This window comes from Sciurus vulgaris (assembly GCF_902686455.1).
Source record: "Sciurus vulgaris genome assembly, chromosome: 1".
In the NCBI taxonomy this organism is placed as follows: Eukaryota; Metazoa; Chordata; class Mammalia; order Rodentia; family Sciuridae; genus Sciurus; species Sciurus vulgaris.
In genome coordinates, this window is record NC_136461.1 from 31,748,824 (window position 1) to 31,764,836 (window position 16,013).

A 16,013-nucleotide genomic window follows, 5' to 3' on the forward strand; every position below is an offset into this window, starting at 1 on the left:
CAAGACCATCTTAAAATTAAAAAATAAAAAGGGAGACTGAGGATGTGACTCAGTGGTTAAGCACCCCTGGCAGGTTCAACCCTGGGTACCAAAACACAAAATCAGTGTGTAAAAGATAAGATAATAAAATATGACATCATTATCATCCTAATAGCTCTACTATAACCCCCACATATAACAAATACCTTGCTTTTAAAAATACGGACTGGCAAATCAAAATTGAATCTCGTTATCTTGTAACCTCATCCAAAAAGAAATCAGTATGGAGCATAAATTCATATGATAGTAATCCAAAAAATATTTAAGTGACATAGTGACTGTAACCATTACTACCAGGAGGAATGACCTTGTAAAACCTCACAGATCAAAACCATTTTAACACCTACTGCACCAAAGAATATTTTTAAAATTACTTAGCCTCTAGCAGTAATTATCTAAGTAAAGTGGGCTGCAAATCTGTTAGAGAATTGTTTTTGCTGTGATAATATTTCTAGTAAATTGCTGCTTCTATATTAAAAGTACTGGTGTTGCAGAACTGGCATACTAATAGAAAGATTATTATAGAAACACTATTAAAATGAATTAGATATTATTAAAGATTCAACACTACAACAGCGCCTGATTACAAAGGATTTCAAGCCTATTGCTTAATGGGCAGATGAAAGTGCTAATTAAGCCCACTCTTAAAGGATGTCCCTAGGCAGGTCTGTAAACCACAGGTAACAAGAGGTCTTCAAACTAAATGATGAACCAGTAATACCTACCTAGTTGGATAAGGTCCTACTGGGAAGATGGGGAGGGAACAGGAACACCTAAGGTTTTCTGCACTGGATGGGGTAATCTAGTAAAGTAGACAAGTATTCAAACTTAATTTGAACCTCAGTTTTTCCCTTAACTGCTTCATCAGCAACACTTGGAATTCCTCCTTTGCTTGAGTGAAGAAAACCAAAGAATCCTCCATAGATTGGAAACCTTCAATAAACAACACAATCAGGGAGAGGCAGAAAAGGCTTTGCCATTACTACCCAAATCTTCTCAAGCAACCAGATCACACTCTCTTCGCAGGCACCTTGGCCAAAAGCATCTCTCGCTGCAAACACAGCCTAAAGCTCTCAGTGGTTCTTAAAAAGAGTTGCAAGACTACAGGCATCAGCCGGGCGTTTCAGAATCTATTTTGCTTTCCCACCTTGTTAATTAACTAATCAGGGATGGCAAAGCACCTCACAGATATGAAGTGTCAGAAAAATGCTAAGTAAATTCGTGTACCTGGTCTAAATGTCAATATTAAATTAAGAAGGGGGAAGGAAAGAGACTGAGCTGTCCCCAGATTGCTGCAATCCGGGGCTCGCCAACGTAGAAGCGGAAAGACCCGCGAGCCCTGCAGCAGCCTTCGGCCCCAGAACAGGGTTCTCGGCAGGACTTCTGGAAGAGAAACCTGGACCAGGGCCACCTCAGGGCAAAGGCAACGCCGCTCACGAGGCGCATCCTAGCTGCTCAGCCATCTCCCCGCATCTCTAGGACGTCAACAAACCCGGACCACAAAGTGAAACTTTCCTGGCCCCCGAGGTCGCGCCAGGTCTCTGTCCCTTGCTTGGGAGCACACAGGTGTGGGGCTAGGATGGAGACCCCCGCCCCCAGTCTCAGAGACTGTGGAATGGGCCCGGGAGGGGGTTTCAGGACAGCTCCCTACGCCTGGAACGGGAAGGCGCCGGGGGACCAGAGCAGCAAGGCGCGGCACCCTAGATTGGGGGGGGGGGGATGGGGAGGACTGTTGTCCCGCCCCCCGGGACCGCCCCCGGCGGCAAGGGGAGCCGCGGCGCTGACACAGCCCGGAGGGGGCGCCCGCGCGGCAAGCCGATTTCGAGAAGGGGGACGCGATGGCTCGGCAGCCACAGCCGGCCTTACCTGCGCGCCGGGCCGAGACACGGGAGGTGGCTCGGGATGCCTGATGGCGAGCAGCTGGCAGCAGCCCTGGCAGCCACCAGGACCACAGCGTGCAAGGAGCCGCGGTGGCGGCGGCGGCGGGCGCGGACTGACAGCCCCAGGCCCCGCCTCCAAGTCTCGGGCCCCGCCCCCTCCGTGGCCTCGCGGCTGGCCCCGCCTCCTCCGCCCACCGCCGGGGTCAAGCTCGGTCCACCAGCGCGGAGGGCGGGGGCGCTCAGTTTCGATTGGCCCGGGAGATGTTCGCCCCGCCCCCTTCCTGCCCCCTCCTTGGCGGGAAGCGGCGCGTGCGCAGCCGCCCGGAGGGGGAGCGGTTACGCTGAGTGCGGTCGTTCCTGGTCAGCGGCCGGCGGTACCCGAGCATCTTTCCTTGTTCGGGAGGACAGGGAGCCCTGGCTAACCTGAGGAGCAAGGAGTAGGACTCAGACTTAGTGATAAATGGTCCTCATTCACCTGTGAACAAATCTACGGGAGGAAACCAACCCTGAATGGGCCACAGGCTCCAACCGGAGGAAACCCCAGAAGTATGAACCACATCAGAAAACAAGCCAGCCGGCTGCGACCCCGCTCCGACCGGTCTAGGGTGCCTTTTCACACGCTGAATCCGCTCTCTGGCCAGCAAGCGTGAAGGGTGCGCGGGGTGCCTAGGAGCTGTCGAGGTTAGTGTTAATCAGAGTGAGTGACACGGAAGGAAGTAACTTCCAGCACCTTTTCTGCTCCCCTTTCTACCTCTCCCATCTCTCCCTCTGCACTGGCTCCTTAGCTCAGCCTGTAAACAAGATCAAGTCACTCGCAGCATACGTCAGACCCAGCAATTCCATTCCTAGTTAAATATTCAAGAAATTAGGTCCCCTCCCCCCCACACACATACACACAAATCTGTACACAAATGTTCACAGCAACATATTCACAAGGGCAAAAAGTAGCAGCAACTGAAATATCTGTTGATTGATGAATGGATATGCCAATCATGGTTTTTACATGTGACGGAATAGTATTTGGTCATGAAAAGAATGAAGTTCTAATACATGCTACAACTTTGATGAACCTTGAAAACATGCGAAGTGATAGAAGGCAGTCACAAGACTACACACAGTGTGCTATTCCACTTCCATGAAATGTCCAGAATAAGCAAATCCACAGATGCAGAAAGTAGATTAGTGGTTGCCGGGGAGAGGCTAGGAGGAGGGGAGAATTAGGATTGACTGCTTTATAGGTACAGAATACTGGTCATGATTGTACAACTTTGTGAATATACTAAGTACCCCTGAATTATACACTTAAAAAAGAGCAGATTTTATGACATCTGAATATCTTCATTTAAACATAAAATCAAACAACCAAAAAGAAACAGCTCCCTCCATGCTGCGCCCCCTTCAGTTAACCAGCCATTCTCATCAACGATTCTCACAAGGGTGCCCACTCACTTTTACCCCCGTCTTCCTTGCCTTCTGTTTACACATTAGCTCCCTAGAATGTGATTTCTGCTGGCACCAGGACTCAAATCCACTCACTCCTTGAAACTATCCTTTAGCTCTGGCCCTGCACATTCCTCATTCTCCTTCCTTCCATTCTTTCTTTTTGACTTTCTTTCTTTTTTTTTTTTTTTTTTTTTTTTTGCGGTGCTGGGGATCGAACCCAGGGCCTTGTGCTTGCAAGGAGGGCACTCTACAGATTGAGCTATCTCCCCAGCCCAAAACAACAAAACAGGCACTTGACATTGTTTTTTTTACACTTTTTATTTATTTATTTTGTAGTGCTGGGAATGGAACCTAGGGCCTCTCACATGCTAGAAAGGCAAGCACTTTACCACTGAGCTACCCCTCAACCCCCATATGTACTTTTTATTGTTTGTTCTATTTAGTTATATGCATTTTGATTCATGTACACATTGGAGTACAGCTTTTCATTTCTCTGGTTGTACACAATGTTGAATCACACCATTCAAGCAATCATACATATACACAGGGTAATGATGTTTGTCTCATTCTACCATCTTTCCTTCTCCTTGGTCCTCTCCCCTCCCCCATTTTCCTCTACACAATCCAACATTCCTCCATTTTTCCCTTACCCCCTCCCTGCTCCCATTATGTATCAGCATCCACTTATCAGAGAAAACATTAAACCTTTGTTTTTTGGGGATTGGCTTATTTCACCTTTGCATGAGGTTCTCCAATTCCATCCATTTACCTGCAAATGCCATCGTTTTATTCTTCTTTGTAGCTGAGGAATATTTCATCATGTATATATACCAGAGTTTCTTTATCCATTCATCTATTGAAGTGATGGCATTTTATTTAACCACTTAATACTTGCCTCTTCCACCAATCTGAAACTCTTTGAGGGCTGTACTGTTATTTTCTGTGTCTCCAGAGCTTAGCTCAGTGCCCAGCACATGGCAGAGACTCAGAACCCTCCTTTCTACTTGGAATGGAATCACCATTTGACGAAGTTATCTCTCTCCTCATTATAGACCCAGAGGACTTAAAATCAGCATACTACAGTGACAGAGCTACATCAATGTTTATAGCAGCTCAGTTCACAATAGCCAAGCTCTGGAACCAAGCTAGGTGCCTTTCAACAGATGAATGGATAAAGCAAATGTGGTATATATACATAATGGAATATTACTCAGCCATAAAGAAGAATGAAATTATGGCATTTGCCAGTAAATGGATGGAACTGGAGACTATCATGCTAAGTGAAATATGCCAGTCCCCAAAAAACCAAAGGTCTAATGTTCTTTCTGATATGCAGATGCTAACACAAAATAAGGGTGATAGGTAGAGAAAAATAGAAGTTCATTGAATTAGACAAAGAGCAATGAAGGGGAGGAGGAGGAGGGATGGGAATGGGAAAGACAGTAGAATGAATCTGACATAACTTTCCTATGTTCATATATTATTCATATATGGAGTTACACGACCAGTGTAACTCCACTAAGAATGGGATCCTAATTGAATAAGTTATAATCCATGTATGTATAATATGTCAAAATACATTTTACTGCCATGTATATCTATGAGCAACACAAAGAAAGAACCCTCCTTCTTCTCTTCCTTGGTTCTTCTGAGTGCCATGGCTTGGATCTGAATGCCCCACAAGGGCTCATGTGTTAAAGGCCTGGTCACCAGGCCTTTAGGAAGTGGGGCCTACTGGAAAGAACTTAGGTCACTGGAGATGTGCCCTTAAAGAGGATAGGACAGTTGAACCATGACCCCTTTCTCCCCCCCCACTCCCTGCCCCCTCACCACCCCCACTTCCTGGCTGCCACAACAGACTCCTCTGCCACAGGCTCCAATCATGATTGATGTGCTGCCTCATCACAGGCACAAAAGCACTGGAGATAACCAACCATGTACTGAAACCTCTGACTTGTAAGCCAACATAAATCTTTCCCCCTTTTAAGTCAGGTGTTTTGTCATAGCAACAGAAATCTGACTAACACACTTGAGTAAGAGGGAGGGAAACCCAGGTTTAAGACATTTCCTAGAGGTTGCCCCCAAACTTTATTATAATTCTAAAAGGTGTTTCACCACACTGCCAAACTTTCAGTAAGACTGAGGGACACTTACTTGATAGTTCTTATCCTCTAAAATCTACCCAATTTCTTCTGAAAGTCTTCCTACTTTAGTGAGATGCAAAATTAAGGGATCATAGTATGTCTGCATGTGACTAAATGACAAGGTGTGTTTTGTACATATTTTCATCATAGCCAGGGAGTAAACAGAACATAAGCAAATCCACAGTTCCATGTGGATGTCTGTTGAGAAACATGCCTTAATTTGAATTATGCAATCATCATATGCAAATACTGAGTGAAGGGAACCAAGTTCTAGTCCAAGCCTGGACATGTCCAGGTGCTTGACCTTAGAACACCTGCTGTCAGCCTTCCCAGTAGTCATCCTCCATTCTCTCACCATCAGAACCCCAAAACTTATTTGATAAATCATCTTTCCTCCATCCTAACCCATGTGGTCTTCTGTTATTCACAGACCCCAAAAACTCAAGGAATTGGACCTGATTGACTTAAAGCCACTTTTTAAAAAATTGTTCTTATTAGTTACATATGAGAGTAGAGTGCATTTTGATATACTATACATATATGGGATATAACTTTTCATTCTTCTGGTTGTACATGATGTAGAATTACATTGGTCATGTAATCATATATGCACGTAGGATAGTAATGTCTGATTCATTCTACTATCTTTCCTCTTCCCATTTCCCCCTCCTTTGCCTTCATTCCCCTTTGTCTAATCCAAAGTACTTCTGTTCTTCCTTATCCCTCCCCTTACTGTGAGTCAGCATAAGCCTATCAGAGAAGACATTTGGCCTTTGTCTTTTGGGGAGATTGCTTATTTCACTTAGCATGCTATTGTCCAGTTCCATCTATTTATCAGCAAATGCTATAATTTCATTCTTCTTTACAATTGAGTAATATTCCATTGTGTATATATAGCCACCTTTTTATTCTATACACTGGTACATGAGTTAGTTCAAGGGCAGGCAAGAAATCAAGACAGGGAAAAGAAATTTGAGATAATACTTGCAAGGGCTCTGACAAAAGATCCTTCTGCCTGCTGTAGCTCTTATCAATGATATAATATCTGGAATTAATGAAGCCACATGTGGCCACAAGAATAGAGACAAGCTTACTAGGCAATAAAGGAATATTGAGGAAGGCAGAATGGAAAGCGAAAAAGAACCAGAACCTTGATTACATTGTTGAGTAGTAAACAACTAGGTCAAGCCATATCTGAAGCTGATACACCTCTCTACTCTTCAGTTATGTGACCAATAAATTCCTTCATTATTAAAATTTAGTTTGCAGAGAGAGAGAGAGAGAAAGTTCTAACAGTAACAATCCCTCTGGACCTCCATTTTCTTGATTTTTTTAATTAATATGTTCTAATTGGTTATACATGACAGTAGAATGCATGTTGACACATTGTACACCAATGGAGCATAACTTCTCATTCCTCTGGCTGAACATGGCACAGATCACACGGATTGTGTAATCATGCATGAATCATACATGTATATAGGGTAATAATGTCTGTCTCAATCTACCATCCTTCCCATCCCCAGGGCCCCCACTCCCCTCTGCACATTCCAAAGTTTCTCCATTCTTCCCTACCCGTCTCCACTATGGATCAGCATCCACTTATCAGAGAAAACATCTGGTCTTTGCCTCTTTGGGATTGGCTTATTTCACTTAGCATGATATTCTCTAGTTCCACTCATTTACCTGCAAAAGCCATAATTTCATTCTTCTTTAAGGCTGATAATATTCCATTATGTATATGTACCATAATTTCTTTATCCATTCATCTATTGAAGGGCATCTAGGTCCATAGTTTAGTTATTGTGAATTGAGCAACTATAAACACTGATGTGGCTGTGTCACTGTAGTATGATGATTTTAATGGACCTCCATTTTCTCATAAATCATATAAAAGTAATATAAATAATCTCCACAGATTCTGCCAATTCTCATATCCAATGTGTCTCTGAAGGGTAAATACACTAATAAAGATGCAAATGTATTACTTTTTATCGATAAGCACTAAGGAAAGCAACACTGTCTAATTTAATGCGACAAAAGATAGCTGAAATTAGAGATGTAAAGAGAAATCCTTAATCCCTAACAGGAGTTACTGGAATCTCCTCTCTCCCCTCTGTGCTTCATTTACTTTAGAAGACATGAGAGGCAATAGCAAGTCCTTTGTCAACAATGCCCTCTGGCCTTGGATTTCTTGTACAAAGTCTGACCTCTTCTGGCAAGCTCTTTGACCTAGGTCTGCCCTGAGCCCTCCCCTCTATTTTGTTCCTCCCCCCATAACTGGCCCCTGAGTCCTGTATTTAACTTGCCAGCCTCCCCTCGTGTCTGCGTTCCCGGCCCTGGCCACCTTCACTTACCTGAGAGAAGTGATATATTAGCCAGGCAACTCCAGAGTACAGATTCATTTATCTGTACCATCAGAGCATAGAGAAAGGAGACCGGGTGGTTATTTAGTGGAAGAGAGTCACTTAATAAAAAAGATCAAGCACCTAGAAGCCTGAAGGTTTGAACAAATTGTTTGATACACTGCTCTATCAATTATGGGTGAAAGGTGTCACATGCCTAGCTTCCTGGATACATACCCCTTTTAAAATAATGCATAGGGACATGCAGTTGTAATCAACATCCTTACTTGAAAAGGTATTCTCTAAGTCCCTGCCAGGTATTGCCTTGGGATACATACCTTGAGGCACTGAGAACCTCAGGAAGAGGCGATAGGGGAAGAATCTTGGTTACTTTGCTGGAAAATGGAAACTACGAACTTGCTGCTGGTTGAGTTTGTCCTTTGTTCTGGTTTTGCAAGATTCATGGGAAAAGAAAGCCTCAGCACGGTTTGATTGATTGATTAAGCACTGTGTGACCGGATAACCTTTGCATATGGAGATGCCTGAGACAGTGTTCCTTTTCCCGAGGAGCTCAAGAGGTAGGGGAGGAAATGGCTCTGTGGGCTGGGCCCGGAGGGAACAGAGCTGCCCCCATATGACTCAAATGAGGCAACTTCAATGAAGAGATCACCTGCAGAGGTCTGGGAGGAGTGCTGAGACCCCCAGACAACCAAGGACAGCAGAAAATCACCCCCAGGACAGAGACAAGCAGAGGAAGCAGAAGAGCAGGACCCCAGGGGGGAGTGCAGTGCAAAGAGACTGAGGGGAAAGAACAGCAAGAGAAGGGTGGAGAGCGGAAGAACAGACACCGGAGGGTGAAGGAAGACTCACCGGTCCAGTCTGCCCCTTGGCCATCACTTTTTACCTTCCATTTTTCCTGTCACTTAAGTGATGAAACCTCATCCCATGCACTAGGAGCCACTGCATTATAACTGGCAGCTATCATTTCAATTGCTCCACCTAACCCTAAATGGTAAGGCTGGTTACCACCAGTATTCTTCAGGGAAAGTAGCAGGGAAGGAGAAGGGAGAAAGGACTACTTAGTGTGAAGGACGGCCTCCATGGTCTCTCCTTTCACACCTGACCAAGCTGGAGCTAATCATCATGGCTTCCTTCTTTCTTCCCTTTTCTAGGCTTGCCTTATTCTCCACTAAGCACCTCTGTGGGCAGGGACACCCTGACCTTCATCGCCACAGAACTGAGCCCTCATCAAACCCTCTATTCTGCCTCTACACTGCCAGGCTCTCCACTAACTTCAGAAGTGGACCTAGGATTCCCTGGGTTCCAGTCTTGCCAGCCCTCTGGCATGCAGCAGCTCAGTTTCCCCTTGGTAGCCAGCCCTGTGACCCCGCAAGAGCTCGACATTACAGGCCTGCCTCCCCTCCCCTGCCCCAAGCCCCTGAACCCCCTGCTCTTTCTCAGTGCTTTCTCTCCCTGGTGGAAAGCAGAGTTGGGGGAGAAGGGAACTAACACCCAGAGGCCAATGAGACAGCCGAACCTATTTTGCTTTGCTCCAGCCCCATCCAGATCCATGACTGTCCTCATGCAACTCCACTGAAAAGCTTTCCGCTGGCAGAGCCATGTCCTACCAGTCCTCCCCTGCTCCATGTTGTTAATCACACAGCGACACCCAGTTACACTCTGTCTCTCCAGGGGATTCCCACAGGCTGTTGGTTCTTCAGATCCATGAACCTCCCTCTCCCTCATCCTCAGGGGAGGGAAGAAACCAGGGCTAGTGCCCTGTCCCAGCTGAGATGGGGAAGCCATGAGGGGAGGAGACAGGTCACAGAGCACCTGGGAGAGGAGAATGGGGGTGGGAAGAGCGGATCTAACAGTAAGGCAGTCAATTATTGAATGATTCCATTCATATGAAATTTTCAGAACGGGCAAATCCAAACAGAATGCAGATTAGTGGTTTCCAGTGACCGCTTGTTGGAGATGAGGTTTTGTTTGGGGGTGATGAAAATGTTCTAAAGTAACCCAGTGGTGATTGTGTCCCATGGTGCTGGAAGTGCACTAAATGCCACTGAATTGTATGCTTTAAAATGGCTACAATTATGTGATTTATGTGAATTTTACCATAATAAAAAAACAGAAGGAGTTAGGTTTTATTCTAACTGCAGTGAGAAGATGCTCAAGGGCTGCTGGGGTGACTCTGGCAGTGACAGGTAAACAGAGCAGTACAGACTCATTTGACCTTGTGGTCTGTCTTGGCTCATCTGTTTCTTCCTGCATGAGAAGGAGTAAGGATGGAGGGGAGTGGGGAGACCAGGCGGAGTGGAGGATGCTGACTTCAGAAAGGGGCAAGAGTCAGGCAGCTGGGCTGTACACTATTTCTGAATTTTCCTGATCACCATGAACTTTTTTGTTCATTTGTTTATTTTCAATTACCTGACATTCTCACACCTTCCTATCTGGGGTGAATACAAATAGTGAATCCGAGTTATAGGAAGGGATCTTGACTCTGTGCCCTGATGTTCATCCCCAACCACCCACACTGTATCTCAGACATCTAAGCCAGCTAAGCTAATGGGATACTCCTGGGGCTCTGAACCACAAGAAGTGATGCAAAGACCTAGAGGAGACCAGGTGAAGGAGCACTCAGGGCCGCTGAGCCAGCAAGGGTCAAAATCCACTGGCGGCAGCAGCATACTGAGTCTGGGGCTATCAAATTGCATGTCCAGGGACAGCCAATACCTGGCAGCATCTTCACCAGACTGACCCTTGGTCAGCCACAGCCTGATCTCCTGTTCTGGTTGTTTTCCAAGCCTGGTTTGCTGGCTCCCTTCAATTCTCAAGCTACATGATATCCCTCCAATACATCCAGAGTGACTGGTTAAGTTAGCCAGAGCTTGTTTCTGTTACTTGTAACCAGGAACCCTGCAGCATTGTTATAGCTTGCCACCTCCCTTTATAAGGGAAGATACGGTGCATTCCAATTAAATGCCTCTAGCTGCTTGCAAAATGGAAGCGCTGTCCACTCCTTGATCCTCCTGTGTGCATGTGTATTTCACTTTCAGTATTACAGATGTGACAACAAAACACATTTCCATGCACTGAGCTATTGTAACTATGGTGATGGGCGGATAGAGCTCTGGCAATTAGCAATTAGAAGACCAGGCGACAGCTAGTTGTGCAACCCTGGGCAAGTCAGTTCCTTCTCTATTCAGGCCGAGGTGAAATGTGGGCCCTTTTCCAGTGCTTAAGATTCTCTGAGTCAAGAAATATAAAAATATAAATAAATAACTTTGATTAGTACCGTGTCTAGAAAATAAACTCTTCTCTTTCATGAGGCTCCACCTGACTCAGTATCCTATGACTAAGACAGTTTAAGTTGTCAGTCTTTACTTCATACATTAAATAATGCACAGCCTCATAGATCAGCAATAAAACTTGACCCCAGCCACATGTCCCCATGGGGTATGGTCATCTGTGATAACAATACCAAGGAGAGCTCTGCTTGGATGGCACTTACTGTATGTCACTGTTCTAAGAGTTTTGCGTACAGTACCCCATCTAACCTTATCATAAGCACAATGATGAAGAAACAAATTTACAAATGAAGAAACAAATTCAGGAAAGTTAGGTGACTTGTCCAAAGTCACGTAGCTAGTAGGTAACAGAACTAATATTCAAACTCAAGCAACCTAGCTCTAGGAACCAACCACCTTATTGGTCTGTGTGTGCACGCACGTTCATGTGTACAAATTCACGTAACAAATTTCTTCCCCTTAGCCATCTTGAAGCACATAATTCAGTAGCATTTTGTATATTCACAAAAACCCATTCTTTTACTAATGTACTATACCATCAAAACTATTCATGTCATTAGCTAATAGACTTAGCTTACCATCACTTTTACAGACTGGGGGATGGTACTAAAGAGTCATCTGCTCCACTGCATTAGATGGTAGCAAGACAGTTCCCGGGGAAGGCTACAGAGTCGTGTTGTGATCAGTATTGGAAAAGCTCCTGGTTCTAGTTCACTTTTTGTCTCCACAAAGGTTGTGTCTAGTTTGAATCACTCAAGTAAGACAAGTGTCCATCACATTTTAGGTCTTCGGTGGAGAATAGTGCAAGGGAATTCTACACTTGCCCCAAGGTCTGGTCCCACTGTCTAATAACATCCCCTCCAGAAAGTCCTGACCTGCATCTTCTTGCACAAATGAGGGCTTTCACCTCTCACCAGGACTTTGGGTAAGAAGCTGGTCAACATTTCCCCTGTGATGGTCCTTCATGGCCTGCCTGTGTGTGCCCTGGGAAGATTATCACTGCTTCTGCTGAGCAGGCCCTCAGGACATTAGCCCACTCAGCAACTACTGGAGGCCCCTGTCTAGCAGCAGGTAATGAGAGGAGCCCTGGGAGGAGGGAAGGTGGGAAGGCAGCAGGGTGGATGGGTGTTGGGCAAGTGCTCTCTGTTTGGCTGGGGAGGAAGTCTCCTAAAGGAGCATTCCCTCCCACCGGGTCCCCATATCCCATGTGAGCCATGGGGACTGGAATGGCAGACATCTCTAGGAATATAGGTTTCAAAAGTCTCTCCCAGATATATTTCACCTTCCTTACCCTTCCCCCAAATACCACTACCCAATCTCCCAGCCCATGTACACTATTCCTGTGAAAACTTGAAAATTGGTGATTTCCCAATTTAGCCAGATCTGACTAAACTCCACCTCCTCCCCACCCACCCCACTCTCAGGCTCTGAACTTCACATTAAATCAGCATCACTTGGGTGTGTCTATTCTGTGCCAAGCACAGGAGATACAAGGAGAATTAGACCTCAGAAGATACAGTCCCCGGCCCCTGGATGTTCTAGATCTGGCTGAGGCAGACAGCCAAGCAAACCAATAGTGCCCATACCACAGGGGGAACCGGGGGTGCAGGGCAGCGATTTCCAAACACATATCCCCCTGGTGACACTTCAACTTTCTTTTCTCCAGGGCAAGTGATTCCTTTGCCTTCTTTTCAAGGCTCCTATTTCCTGACAATTGAACACAACAATTGAGCAAGCCCCTCACAAGTTCTAAAGCCAATGTGTCTACCTTCCCTCCGGTTTCAGATGCAAAGCATGTCCCCCACACAGCCTCCTGCCAGCTCCAAATCCTGCATGCTGACACCTCTCTGCCAAAAGGCCATTTTAATGAGGAACTTGGTTCAGGCATCGGCTATAGAACATTAATATTCATGGTTAGTATTTGTAAAACCTTTATTTCCATCTTTTGTCTCTGTTTAGGAGGGAGTCTTCAAATGTCCAGAAATTCCCAATTCCTGTTTATATTATCCAGGCCTCTATTTTCAGAGTATTTTCTTTTGGGCTCCCTTATTTCATCATGGTTGGCAAGGAAACTTAGTTCTGCTCCTGTCCAAGTGTTAAATGGATACTCATGTGTCTCTTTGCCACATTGGTATAATTAATTTTATTGCAAATAGGATTTTTCTTTTTTTTCCTCCTCTGCATGCAAATGTGGCACCCTTTCAGTGTTTGCATAATAGCAGTAATTCTTTCATTTGTACAAAAGGACATGCATTATTTTGGCAGATAGATGGAGCTTTGATGGAGAGATCATTACATTTCCAAAAGCAGAGGGAATAAATCAGAATTTAGCCAGACGCTGACTAAACCCCCTCCCCCAGCTCCACTGAGCAGGAGCCAAGTGTCTAACATGCTGCGCTTTCCTCCCAGACAGCAGACCTTGCCCGCTCGACTCCATTCTCTGCCCTTCTTGGCCTTGCTCCGCAGACTCCATCACCTGGGCTCCCCCACCCTTTTGCTTCTGGATGGATTTGGCCAGTGGGAGGCAGCAGAGCAAGAAGGCAGGAGTCTCCAGAAGCTGTTAGTCCCCTGTTCCCTCACTGCCTGCCACGGGCCAGGCAAAGACTGTGCTCCTCCTAGGCACAGCTCTGCCCAGTCGCCTCTCTTCCACCAACCTAGCCTCACTAGCCTCTGGTAATGTCCTCTTCCTCCTTGCTGGGTCAGGCAGCACCACTGCCCCCTGACTAACCTTGCCCACATCTGTGTAAATAGTTCTTTTGTCAACCCCCTCCAACATGCCACCTCTCTCCTTCAGGGACATTGGGAGAAACACTACATTCTTAATACCTCACTTGGCTCACTAGGTACCTCCATCCTGCCACCCCCACTCCTCAAAAAAGTTCCATAGCACTTGGAAAGTAATAAGGAATCCCTAAACCACTAGGGTATAGAGGGATACACCTGTCCCCACAGTTTTAGAAATTCCACAAAGCAAAAGAGGCACTCTCCCTAGCATGTCTTGCTTCACTGTGGTCATGTAGATCGATGACGGACACCTGCTCTTTTTGCCTGCCTGTCACCTGCTCACCATCTTCTTCACAGCCCCCCTTACCTCCCCTGAGGATTCACCTCTTCACTGCACTTCTCTTGGTCCCTGTGGATTGGGTGGGGCTCCTCCTGCCTTCAGCTCAGAGGAATTATGGGACATCACCTCCCCGCCCCACCCCCCTCCCCCTCCCCACCCCCATCCCCCTCCCCACCCCCATCCCCCTCCCCACTCCCCTCCCCATCCCCCTCCCCACCGCAGGCAGCAGGCCATTCAGGGCATCTCCTCTGCTGCGCCGCAGTGATTGGTTCAGGGACAGCCATGTGATCTAAGCCAGGCCAATGAAAACTAACTGGATGAAATTGTGAGACTGACTGGAGCTGCTAGGGAGAGGCAGAGTCCCGGGAACAGAGTAATCACGGAAGGATCGGAGCCTAGTAATGAAAAGAAGAAAACTGGAGTCTGAGCACATCACTGAAGCCCTGGATCAAACCCGGCCTTGCTTTTGCAATTACATGAGCAAAAAGAAAAAAAAAAGTTCGTTTTTTTGTTTTGTTTTGGTTTTTTTGTTTGTTTTTTGCTTAAGCTGGGTTTTGGTCACTGAAAGAATCCTGACTGGTGCACTGAAGACAGTTCTTTATACAGTAGGACCATCATGATCTAGGTAAGGGGGAAGCAGAAAAGAAAACAGCATTTAATTTCTCTGGAGCATCTATTGTGTGCTCTAGAACAGAGCTCATCCAAATGTAGGTTAATTTATTTAATTCTCAAAATAACTTTCCTAGGCTAAGTTGAGGAACTTGCCAAGAGCTACACAATTAGCAAATGGCAAAGTTAAGTTCAAACCAAGGACAGTCTGCTTACAAAGCTATACACCTGCTCACTCTGATAGACTGTGTTATCTTCTTGTCTCCATCATCTTCCTCCTCACTGTTATTGTCACCATCTTTGGAGAGCTCACCTAGGATCTGGACCAGAGGGGGAGGGGGAGGGGGGAGGGGGGGGGAGAGAGAGAGAGAGAGAGCAGATATCATGTTAAGATAATTTACCTTTTGAGGTTCTAGAATAATTTAGACTTTCAGAAATAAAAAGGGACTCCAAGTACAAGAAAGCATACAAGCAGAGGCATACAGAATAGGAACACCATACCATAAAATGATTCAGTTTGCACATTTGCAAACTAACAGGGTTATCCTGATCCTCCAAGATTCCAAGGTTCTGTCCTTGACTCTCTCCTCAATTTTCTCTTGATGCTTTCCTTGGTAATACCAAAGCCAGGAAACTGGTAATTCCCTAGTCCCTCACTTACCACAGTGTTTGGCACAGTCCCTATAAGCTTCAGAGCAGAGCTATTCAGTCTTCTAATGTGAGTACACCTACCCTTCATTTCACCTTGAAGGCCCAAGGAAGAGTGAACTGGGAATCACACTAGCTGGTGTTCAAGGTGAACCTAAAATCCTCTGGATGGGTCCTCAGTGTGTCTCGGCTCCTGTCCAGCTCCAAAGAAAGAGGCATCACATGTTCTAACATTGATATTGATACTTGTTCCAAATATGGTGTGACTCCAACCCAGAAGACACCACCCTTTCTGTCTCTTCAGCAGAAACCTTGCTCCTGACCTCTCCCTTCCCCCATAGTTGTCTCATTACTCTGTGACCAAGAGACAGCTTTCACACATGCGTCAACACCTTGTTTTAGCACACTTCCGCCCTGCATCCATTACCAAAAGGTGTCTTGCTGATGCTAAACCAGGCAGCCAGACCAACCCCACCCCCAGTCAGCGTGTCTGCCAAGTAAAGCACACAAAAATTCAACACACTATTTTT

General features: G+C 45.8%; 1 protein-coding gene across 3 annotated transcripts in view; it reads right to left on the reverse strand.

Annotated features, from left to right (window-relative positions):
* The window catches only part of HIVEP3 (HIVEP zinc finger 3), a 460,275-nt gene extending 458,232 nt beyond the window's left edge, over positions 1–2,043 (reverse strand). The window contains exon 1 of one of the 3 annotated variants that reach the window (XM_079113086.1): positions 1,906–2,043. The gene's annotated coding sequence lies outside the window, so the exon portion shown is untranslated. The remainder of the gene's footprint in view (positions 1–1,905) is intronic. The other 2 variants (XM_079113085.1, XM_079113088.1) reach the window with 2 other exon arrangements.
* Positions 2,044–16,013: the final 13,970 nt, after the last annotated feature.